We start from the raw sequence: 10,776 nt of genomic DNA on the forward strand, positions 1-10,776 counted from the left end.
TTTTCTTCATAACAGACACCCCTATGGTAGGCCCAAGAGCAGGGTGCATTGTAAATATAAGGTAGGACATGCCCTGGTGTGTGTGGCATGTCCAAATAGTGAATTACAGCCATTTTCGTTTTTCACTATTGCAAGGCTACCTGTTCTCGATAGGCCAGAATAGGCAGTTAGATTATTACATCTTATGACTCAGGGAACAAGGTGGAAATTCGAGTTTAGTATGCCTGGACTCAGAATGATAAAATACATCTTTTAGTGAAGTTGGTTTTAACATTCTGTGTTTGAAAATACCACTTTTAGAAAGTAGGTATTTTCTTGTCTAACTATCCAAAGCCTGCCTCTGCTAGGTTGTGTATTCCTTGTCTGGTGTTTTTGAGTGACAGGGCTGGGATTCCAGGAGACAGAATGATTCAGCCTAGTGGTGAATAGCGAGATTTGCATCTAGATGGGTGGGTGGAGTAGCACCTGGGACCTGAATAGGGCTGTGCCTGCCTTCTTCAATGCTGGCTCCACCTCCAGGGGTATGGCTGATGTCTCTGCCCTGCACAGTGAAAGAAGAGAAGGAATCATGTCAACAAAGTGCTCCAGGAATGTGCTTTCCCTCCACAATGCTGGCTCCACCTCCTGTGGGGAGTCTGATGTTTCTGCTCTGCACTGTGAGAGGAAAGAAGGAGTCATGTAAACAGAGTGCTCCAGAACTGGTTTGGACTGAGCAAAGGCCCCTCTGCCCTCAGAGGACAAAGGATTTTGGGGTATAAATATTGGGACCCTGATCCCAAGAAATTAGATCACTTTTGGATTACAAGAAGAAACTTTTGCTGAGGAGAGGAACCTGAAGAAACTGAGGAGAGACTATCCCTAAGCGGAAGTGCTGCTTGGGGGATTGGCCTGCAGTGGTTGGGTTGCCTGACTTCCAAAGAAAGGAGAAAGAACTTTGTGTGCTTTATTTTCAACTTGTGAAGGATTTCCTAGGGCTTGGAACAGAGCTTGCCTCCTGCTGAAGTCTCAGGGACAACATACTTCAAACCCCAGCTCCCAAGAGTTCTTTGGAAGTGCCTGCTGCTGTTTTGGGACCTTCTGAGGGACTGCGTGTCGCAAGGAACTGGAAGCGCGACTCAAGAGGAAAAAGCGTGTCGCAGCTGCTGCAGTCTCAACACCGAAGGAGGGTGTCGCCGCTGTAGCTGACGCATTACACTGCATCGAGAGAAGCGTCTTGCAACGAAGAGGAAGCATGTCACCATTGCTACTGCTGCCCTCGCATCTTGGATGTCGCCGCTGTAGGTGTCGCATTGCACCGCATCGAGAGAAGTGCCTCGCATCCACAGAGAAGTGTGCCGCCATTGGAGCTGCTGCCGTCACATCTTGGATGTCGCCGCTATAGTTGTCGCATTGCGCTGAAGCGTCTTGCAAACCTCGGAGAAGAGTGCCGCAGCCGAGGCTGTTGCTGTCGCATCGCTGAACAAGGGTGTCGCCGCTGCAGTTGATGCATCGAACGGAGGATTCTCGCACCATCGGAGAAGCGTGCCGCATCTGGAAGATCTTCACGTAATTATTTCTTTTCACCGAAACTTTGCCGCATTTCCATCGCTGCAACACTTTTGTTGTGGAAGGGTCACGCATCTTAAGGTACATTGACTTAAAGTGTTGCATCTTAAGAACTGAACTGAACTAAGCTAAAACTACCATCTTAAAGTAACAGAATTGTGGATTTTTGTTGTTTGTGGTCTTGTGTTAAGTCTATATAAAGAATACTTATTTTTAATATACAACTGTGTGGTGTCCATCTGTAGTGTTGTCACTGGATTACTGTATATGGTCACTAATGCTTTACACACTGCCTCTGAGATAAGCCTGTCTGCTCGGGCCAAGCTGCCAAGGGCGTGAGCAGGGGTTATTTTGGGAGTGTACCCCCTTACCTTGACTAGAGGCAAGGGTCCCTATTTGTCACAAGTACCTACCTGTGCCAAGTAGAGACCCCCAAATCTAACAATGATCAAAAAGGCAGCTCAATCGTTTGCACCCTCCTGTTACCCAGTGAGCTTCCACCCACTTGGCCATGCCGGGAGGGAAACACGGATTTGAGAAAATGAGGGCATGGGCAATGGGAACGTTGTGAGGTTCGCAGTTGAGGTCACCTCATCCCTGACCTGAAAGGTCACTCGTGTTACAGGAGAAAAGAAAGCCCCAAGCTCGGGAAGGTCTAGGCATCCACACCTCCCTCCAAATATGGCAACCAGTAACCGTCTGGTACATAAATACCCAATGTTTCTCCGGATGCGGACGATTCCATTCCACCAAATATCATAAAAGCGATGCCTGATAGTAGCGAGACATGTTTGGCAATGCGAGGCCACCATCTTGCTTCGGTCGTTGCAACAGATGTTTCTGCAACCTAGGGGATAACGATCCCCATATGAAATGCTCGATCTCTCTTTGGATTTTAGAGAGTACACCCGGGGGCGGCGAAAGCAAGAGTCTGAAAAATATATAGTGCCCTTGGCAAGACGTTCATCTTCACAGCAGCAAGCCTGCCTAGCCACGGCAATGGGAGCCGCTGCCATTGTGTGAGATCCTTCCGTATACATGCAATTAAGTTAGATTAGTTTGCATCAGCGGTTTTCAGTAAGCTCTTATTGAGGATCAGACCCAGATGTGTTAACTCCTCTGGAACCCAGTCAAAGTCAAACTGAGCGCTCAGGATTCCCACCATATGTTGGGTGGATGTCAAGTTCAATATTTGTGACTTTTGCAGGTTGATCTTAAAACCGGATGTCTGGCCAAAGGCGCGCAAGTCTGCCACGAAGGCTGGAAGAGAGGTCAGAGGGTGAGCGATGGAAAAAATAACGTAATCGGCATAAAGACTGATCAAGTGTTGGTCAGCGCCAAACGGAATGCCCCTAGCATTAGTGTTATCCTGAAGTCTTTGTGCGAAGGGTTCTATGTACAGGGCAAAGAGCAACGGTGACCAGGGGCAACCCTGTCTTGTACCTCTGCTGATTGCGAAACCACAAGAGCGAACTCCATTTACCCTGACTGAGGTGCTAGTGAAGCTGTAAAAGCTTGCGATCCAATTATGAAAACGTGTGCCCAAGCCGAAACTCTCTAAGGTAGCGAACATATAAGGCCAGTGCACCCGATCAAAGGCCTTTTCAGCATCTATCGCTAACAGCAAGGCCTCCTCGCGGGACCACTGAACTTTAACAATCAGGTGACAGATCTGTTTAGTGTTGTCCCCTACCGGGGATAAATCCAGCCTGATCCGGCTCCACTAGTCTGGGCACCAGAGGGTTCAAACGCTGGGCTAGGATACTAGCGAATAGCTTCGCATCTATATTGAGATGCGAAATTAGGCGATACGAGCTGCTTAGCGAGGGGTCCCTACCAGGCTAGGGTATCATGGTGATCGAGGCTTGGATCATCATTTCGGTGAGCGTACCTGTATCAGCAAAGGAATTAAACAAACAAGTGAAGAAGGGTGCTAGCTCAGCGCAGAAAGTCTTATAAATGGCTGCACTAAACCCATCAGGCCCGGGGGCCTTCAACGGCTTCAGTCAGACAATCACTGGGATCACCTCCTCGATGCGAATAGGCGAATCAAGATCTTCAGCCTCCCTAGCGGGGAGGGGGGATACAGCTGCTGCGTTTACGTAGGCATGTGGATCTGAAGAGATCAAGTGATCTGCAGAGTATAATTCTGAGTAATAGGCCTGGAAGGCGTCAGCGATTCCAAGGTCCTGAGTAACCTCCCCCCCCTGAGCCCTTTGCACCTTTTTGACTGCGTGTGCATGTTGCTTGCTGTGTAGACAATGTGCTAGCATGCGTCCTCCCTTATTCGTTCCTACAAAATATTTGTTTCTCAAGCGCGTTACCGCGTATTCAGCTCTATCCAAATCAAGGCGCCGAAGGTGGAGCTGTTCCTTTTCAAGTTGCCTCCAGATCCGGGGTGCATCAGAGCGCTTGGTGTTTGCCTCTAGTTCCCTCACTCTCGTTGCAAGCTCCTCCCTCTCAGCCTTTCTTATTTTATTCTGGTGTGCGGCTTTAGCAATCAAAGCCCCCCGGGCAACCAATTTCAGTGCCTCCCACACCGAGGACAGAGTGGTGGAGCCATCATCATTGAGTGATAAATAATCCTTCAACGTGGTCCTTAGTGCCTTAACAATTACCGGAGACGACAACATCGAATCTCTCAGATGCTTTGCGGTGTTGAAAATGAAGGGGGAGCAGTACGCATGGCCAGGGTGATATGCGCGTGATCCGAAAGCAGGCAGGCCACGATAGTAGGGGCCTGTGTGCGTTTCCAGGTGGTTGAAGTGACCAGGAAGTGATCCAAGCAAGCATAGGTCTGATGTGCCTCAGAGTAATAGGTATAATCTCGGGCTCCAGGGTGCAAGCCACGCCAAGCATCTCTCAACCCACATTCCTCGAGCCATTCCCGAACTGCCAGGGAAAGGGCTCCCGCCTCACCCATCCTCAGACCGAGTCCATCACCAAATTCAAATCGCCACCCACCATCACTGCTGGGTCGGTGTGTGAAGCACCTTGGTGATGGCCTCCATCAAGAAATCTTCTTGATGCTCATTAGGAGAGTAGATTGAAGCCACGGTGCAATGAAATGCACCCATCTGTATCCGCAAAGCTAGCAGATCCTTTAATCTCGGCCACAGAGCCCAACACTGTGCCCCTGAAATGCTTGGAAAATAAGATAGCAACTCCCCCCTTCTTGCCCTTCCCTGAAGACCAGTACTGACATGGGAATCCTCTGGCCTGCATTGAGTCTCTTGTAGAAGACATATATCTCCACCAGAGTGCTCAAGTAAATAAAGTATTGCTTTCCTCTTAACAGGGTTATTAAGCCAGCGAACATTAAGCCTAATTATTTTAGTCTCCGTATACAAGGTGGGGATAGCAAGTCTATGTAGGTGTGGCTAATGCACTGCTGACTCTCGACAGACAAGGAGACAAGGTGTCTAGCTACGGTGATTATCAGTGGCAATACCAGAAAGGAATGTCCTAAGAGGATATTCGTAGAGGGATCCCTCCCTACCCATAAACAACCAAAACAAAACAACAACCCAAATACAAAGGAAAGGGGATAGAATACTGTAACAGTCCATCCCTTCTGGGGCCAGGAAATACGGGGGTAGCCAAGAGCGCAAGAGACATCTCTTCACATTGTAGTAATCGACCCCTCCTCAGTTGGCCCAATCATGCAAAACCCCTCAACTCTTCATTGGTACCTCATCCATTATAGTCCAGGGAGTCTCCTTCTGCACTGAGTTCAAATCACTGCAGATTGCTCTTTAACTATTGTTGCGGGATCCAGGCGCAAGCGGTCAAGTCGTGACCCAGGCGTGGGCCTCTGTGACGGGCAGATAAAGCCCCATCCCCCAAGGAAGAGGACTGTGAAGCCAGGCTGTTGGGGTTAAAATTCAAAAGCCTGCAGGTCTCTGCTAGGGAGCAAAGCTGTTGGAGCTTGCCTTCAAACCGAAATATAATGCGGTACGGATGGCCCAGGAATAGGCAATTCCAGCCGAGCACAGATGACTGGTCACAGGTCGACAGTCTTTCCGCTTCTGTAGGGTACTGGCAGCCAGGTCCTGGAAAAGCTGCGGAAAGTGGTCTCTGAATTGCAATACCTGCTTGGAGCGAGCAGCCTTAAGAATTGTTTCTTTCACTCCAAAGTAATTTATGCAGACTAGAATGTTCGCCGGAGGGCGATTAGGTTGTCGAGGCATTCCTACCCGATGACAGCAGTCTATTTTGACAATGTTCTCTGCAGGAGTGCCCAGTACTGCTTGGAACAAAGCCTGAACGTACCCCTTCAGATCGTCACCTTCTGCACAAGTGGGGACGGAGAGAATACTAACATTGTTCCTTCTTGACCTGTTCTCCAAGTCCTCTGAATGTGCTTGAAGGGCAAGCTTTTGATCTTGCAGCCGGATGACCTCTTGTTGGAGAGCAGCGGCGTCTTTAACTCTAGACATCGTGGATTCCTGAAGTGCCACCACTCTCTCACCTACCGCATCAATATCTCTCCACACCTCTCTCAGGTCTACTTGTAGGTCAGTTTTTATGGCCAGGATATCTTCTTGCTGCAAGGCGAATAGGGACATCAAACATTTGTGAGTCACCGCCCCCTTCGGCGCCTTATCCAGCGGCTGCTTGACCGGCGCCCTGTGGGTCCCCCGTGGACTTCATAAGAAGGTTGCGCACCGATCACTCTTTTTTAGTTTTGACCAACTTCATGGTGTGTGCCAATTGGTACCCTGTTTGTGTGTGGTAGCCGATGTCAAAGGAACCGAGCGAGACCCCTGGTATTACCACATGACCCCAATGGGTTAGGGTGGTCGGAGTCACTCCTCACCCCCAGCAGGTTAGACAATGCTGTCCCCCGCGACAAGCCAATGCTAGGCTGGTTCCTAGTGGGTCACTATCGGCCGGCTCCGGGCCACTCCAAACAGAGAAATAGTAGGCCTCACCCATTCCCTCTGCAATCGCAGGGCTGCTGAGGGCAGGCCCAGCCCAGGGCGGGCCAGCCGTCTTCTCCACCGTGCAGTGTCTGAGGTGTTATCCTCTGTAAGTCCCTCACTCACGCCTGGCTCAGGAATTGATCACAGCCGGCAGGGGAAGCAACAGAGTGCAGGGTCTCCTCTCTTGATACGCTGGGGTGTCACCCATGCTGAGCACTGAAAGCTCCGTCAGCATTTCCCCCAAGTCGCTCTCAGTGGGTCGCCACATCACTCTCCAGTAACCAAAACAGCAGTCTCTCACTGTTAGCTCCATGTGGCGCCCTCAGAATCCACAGTGCCATAACAGCCCCAGGCAGTAGGGAATCAAGAGACTGTGTTGTCATCAGGCCGTGTACTCTGGCAGATCGCTGCCGCGAGAACGCGCTCTCAATATGGCATACAGGTCCACAATTGCAGCGACCGGAGCCGCAGTCTACCTTTCCTTTGTCCAACGGCCTGCTTTGCCGATTTCTCACCCCTGCCCATTGAAGGCATGGGGTCCGTCGAAGAGGCCCGCACAGGGCCCGTAGCAGCTCAGGCTCAGATGTCATTGCAGGCAGGCCATCTGTCTCATTCTGCTCCTCTCAGCCCGGGAGGCTGAAAACTCAGCAGGCCTCGAACCAGGGCAGGTTGTGTCTCTCCGCTTCTCTTTGAGGTGGGGAGAGCCACCCCTGTCAGCAGATCAAGGCCCTCGAGTCACCTGTAAGGTAGGTCTAGGGTGCTATGTCTGTGCTTTGGCCCGGTGAGGACGGAGCTCGAACGAGACACGTCCGCTCACTCCGCCATCTTGGCCACGCCCCGACCGTGGCATTTAAGGATCTTGCCAAGTGGTTCACAACAACCTAATGATTTAGCCAATTCCAGAGACGTACATACTCCTGGCGCAAGACCCAAGACCACATCCTGTTGTTACAATACCACATAGCGATGGTGTTGTCCATGAGAACCTGCACCAGTCTCCTTGGGTGGTTTTCAGGAAGCCCTTCACTGGTGGACTGCCCTGAATTTTAACAGATTAATTTTGGAGTCTGGTTTCTGCAGGAGACCAGAGTTCTCTGATCTCCATCACTCCCAGCAGTCTCCTCAGCCAAGCAGTGATGCATCAATCACCAGCTCAGGGGGTAAGGAGAGGGGTATGCCGCTGACCCAAATGCAGTCGAGCAGACACCATTGCAGAACTTTTGCAGTCTCTTCTGAAACCTGGATGGAATCATATAGGTTACATTGGTACTGCATCACAGGGACTTCAGATCCCACCGCAGAGTCATCTGGAATACTTGACCAAAGCACCACACTTGTGTCAAATGCCCAGCTGAAATAATTGGTCGTGCCCAGGCCAGATCGGATAACAACTTTTGTAACATCACAGGCATCCTTAATAGTGTGGCCTTGAGACACCCATAGGTTATCTTGGACAGTCAGTGAGATCTTACCGACCATGTCCCATAGTGCTTGGATGTAGCGACCATGAAGGGAGCTAGCATTTGCTTAACATAGGGCAAAGCTTGCAGAGGAAAACGGGAGTCGCAAATGCTTACATAAGTTTGGAATCATGGTCCTGAGTTGTCGTAGGAAAGGCGTGAAGGTTGACCTAACTGGTGGATGTCTGAACTAAGCCTGGGCGGAGTTTGTGTCGTGCCACAATGCTAAGTTCCACGCAGTTGGAAAAAAACTCTGCTCTGCTCCGCTCTACTCCTCTCCCCTTCTCTCCCCTCCACACCCCAAAACTAAAAGCAGTAAAAAAGAGTCACTAGTGTAGTCCTCCCAAGACGTACAATATAGGGGTTTGCGTGGACGAGGACGGTGAGGAGGGGAGACGACAGCGAGGAGGAGGGCAGCCCGGAGACGCCACAGCAGGTAACTGACTTTTTTTTTACAGCTTTTTAGTTTTAGGGGCAGTGTAGGGTCTGGCTAACTCCACTTCGCTGCGAAGTCGGTGTTTTGCCTAAACTCTGCGTTCCCAACGGAGCGCGAAGTTGGCAAAACCACACTGGCCGAGCGGAGTTCACTGCCCAGGGTTAGTCTGAACCACTAAGCTCTCTGGTATTGGATGTTACGTGAGAAATTCAGAGTCATGTGGAGCTGGTCTATGTAGTTGAGAAATCTGTCTGTTTGTTGAAAAGAGGGCCAGAACATGGTTTTTCATATCTGTAAGAGCCTCATTAAAAGGCAGGAGAGGTTTGGTAGGCATCTGGCCAGGCAGAAGAACCTTTGTGGGACATTTGTTTTAACTTCCATAGTCAGGAGATGCAGTCCCCTCTGAGGCAGGTGCAAAGTGAGAGAGTAACCTGGAATCTGGTGAATTGTCCAGATCTCTGGCATCCTGTAGGTCTTTGTACCTATTGTCCTCATTATATTGTGGAACAGATTTGTCCTCATTGTCTCTGAAATAATGGTCTGAATCAGAGCCAATAATGTGTTTTAGCACCTGTGCGCACCCGAGTTGTAAAAGCAAAAGGCCGTGTCCTTATGCGCTCGGTGGGTGTCCTCAGCTGAGATGGATTTGGCTGGGAGTTGGAGACCACAATAGGTTGTGGGTCCTCCTCTGGCAGGGCTGTCAGGGTTGCCGGGGGCTTGCATGAACTTAGCACCTTGATGCTGCTAAACCTGAACTCTTGAGGCAAAGCTTGAGATCTTTGGGGGTGAGTGTGAATATTGTGGGCAGCATCAGGGAGTCGCCTCCCACATGGAAGGGGGAACAACCACCTATACTAGAAGAGACCAAAGAACTTGGTCAATTCCGACCTTAAAAATGCTGTGTGGATTTTTAGTGCCATATGGAATGTGGAATATTAAAACAGACAATTATTCTTAATCTTTTCCCAAAGACCCAGTGGCAAGACAAAGCCCAGCACGAATTGAATACTAAATAGCTGCTACACCAGCATAGTGAAAAGCAAGTGCAACACCCACTACTGCCAGTAATTTATATCTGGGTAAGTACAAACATGTGGTGATTCCATTTAAGTAGACCAGTATACTGTTGGTTAGCACTCCCTATTTGCAATAAACTAACAGGAGCTTTTATTTGCAGCAATACAGGAAATATTTATCGGTGGCTCCTACTACCCGCATAAGATTTATCCTCATAAAATCTTAAGGTAGTTTTCTTCCAATTTTGTTATGCAATTCTCTAAATACTTAAAGTGCTCAATTTTAAAATATAATCTTACTACCATTTGCAGATACCGTGAAGAACTATAGAACCATAACAGAAATTACTCTCAGTTCCCATACCGGATTATACAACCACAAAATTGCCCTCCTGGATTTAGTTGGAGGCTACTATAACCATTAAGGTAATTTCCTAAGTGGGTGAAAATTTTTTTAAAAACACCCTTCACACTACATAAAGGGCAACCTGCCAGTAAGTGCCCCACACCAGTAATTTGGCACTCCTATTAAAAAACTTCAGATTGGGCCATATTAGCTCCACTGACCCACATTATGGGCTTTCTTCACTATGATAATTTACATGGTGACCCACGAAATGGTACTAGTACCAATGTGCAATGCTTTCTAGCAATACCTGACCACCTTTGTTAAAAATTTTAAAAAAAAGTTTTTTGTCTTTTTGCATAAAACCTAGTAGCACCTGTTCAAATGTTATAGTGAATGAAAATGTATTTGTTTTAGAAAATGATTCTGGAAACTGTTGAGTTTGAAATGATTAGTAATTGTATGTTTCCTTCTAGAACTTGGTCCTGAAGAAGGTTGTCTATCTAACTGTAAACCGAAACGCCGCGTCGACCCCTGTTCTTTTGAACCTTTTTAACCTGAATGCTTATGAGTTGTTTTTTATAAAAACTTTTTTAATAAATGTAATAACATGCAACATGTATGTTTTTTAATGATTTGTTATGATGATGTTTTGATAATGTACTTGTTGTGTATAATTTGACAAATATATATATATATTTTTCTAAAACATTATCGTTTGATCTGTTTTTTGACATTTGATCCTTTTGTGTGCATGTATGCAATTATATTTACAGTTTCTGGTGGTTTTATAGGTAGAAGTTCAAAAGTATATGCTGTACTCTTTGTCCTGAAGCACAATAGAAGTATATTTCTGGTATTGTAAGGTATTGCAGAACGCATTGTAGTTCACTACTCCATTTATTACCCATTTTGCGGTAACCTTGTGGGACGTTTTTAAGTTTCCTGGATTTTTAGTGCAGCATACATCCACTGAATGCTCTGTTTTTCATAAACGCCTACATTTGACTGGAAACGACACCTATTGCTTATATTGTGTGAATATTAA

The 10,776-nt window shown here is 48.0% G+C and overlaps 1 long non-coding RNA gene across 1 annotated transcript; it reads left to right on the forward strand.

Annotated features, from left to right (window-relative positions):
• Positions 1-9,456: 9,456 nt before the first annotated feature.
• On the forward strand, positions 9,457-10,431 carry LOC144798451 (uncharacterized). The gene is made up of 3 exons (XR_013603541.1): positions 9,457-9,610; positions 9,695-9,808; positions 10,205-10,431. It is a non-coding gene; the product is annotated as an uncharacterized LOC144798451 (long non-coding RNA).
• The last annotated feature ends 345 nt before the right edge of the window (positions 10,432-10,776 follow it).

Source organism: Lissotriton helveticus, chromosome 12 (assembly GCF_964261635.1).
Source record: "Lissotriton helveticus chromosome 12, aLisHel1.1, whole genome shotgun sequence".
NCBI lineage: Eukaryota > Metazoa > Chordata > Amphibia > Caudata > Salamandridae > Lissotriton > Lissotriton helveticus.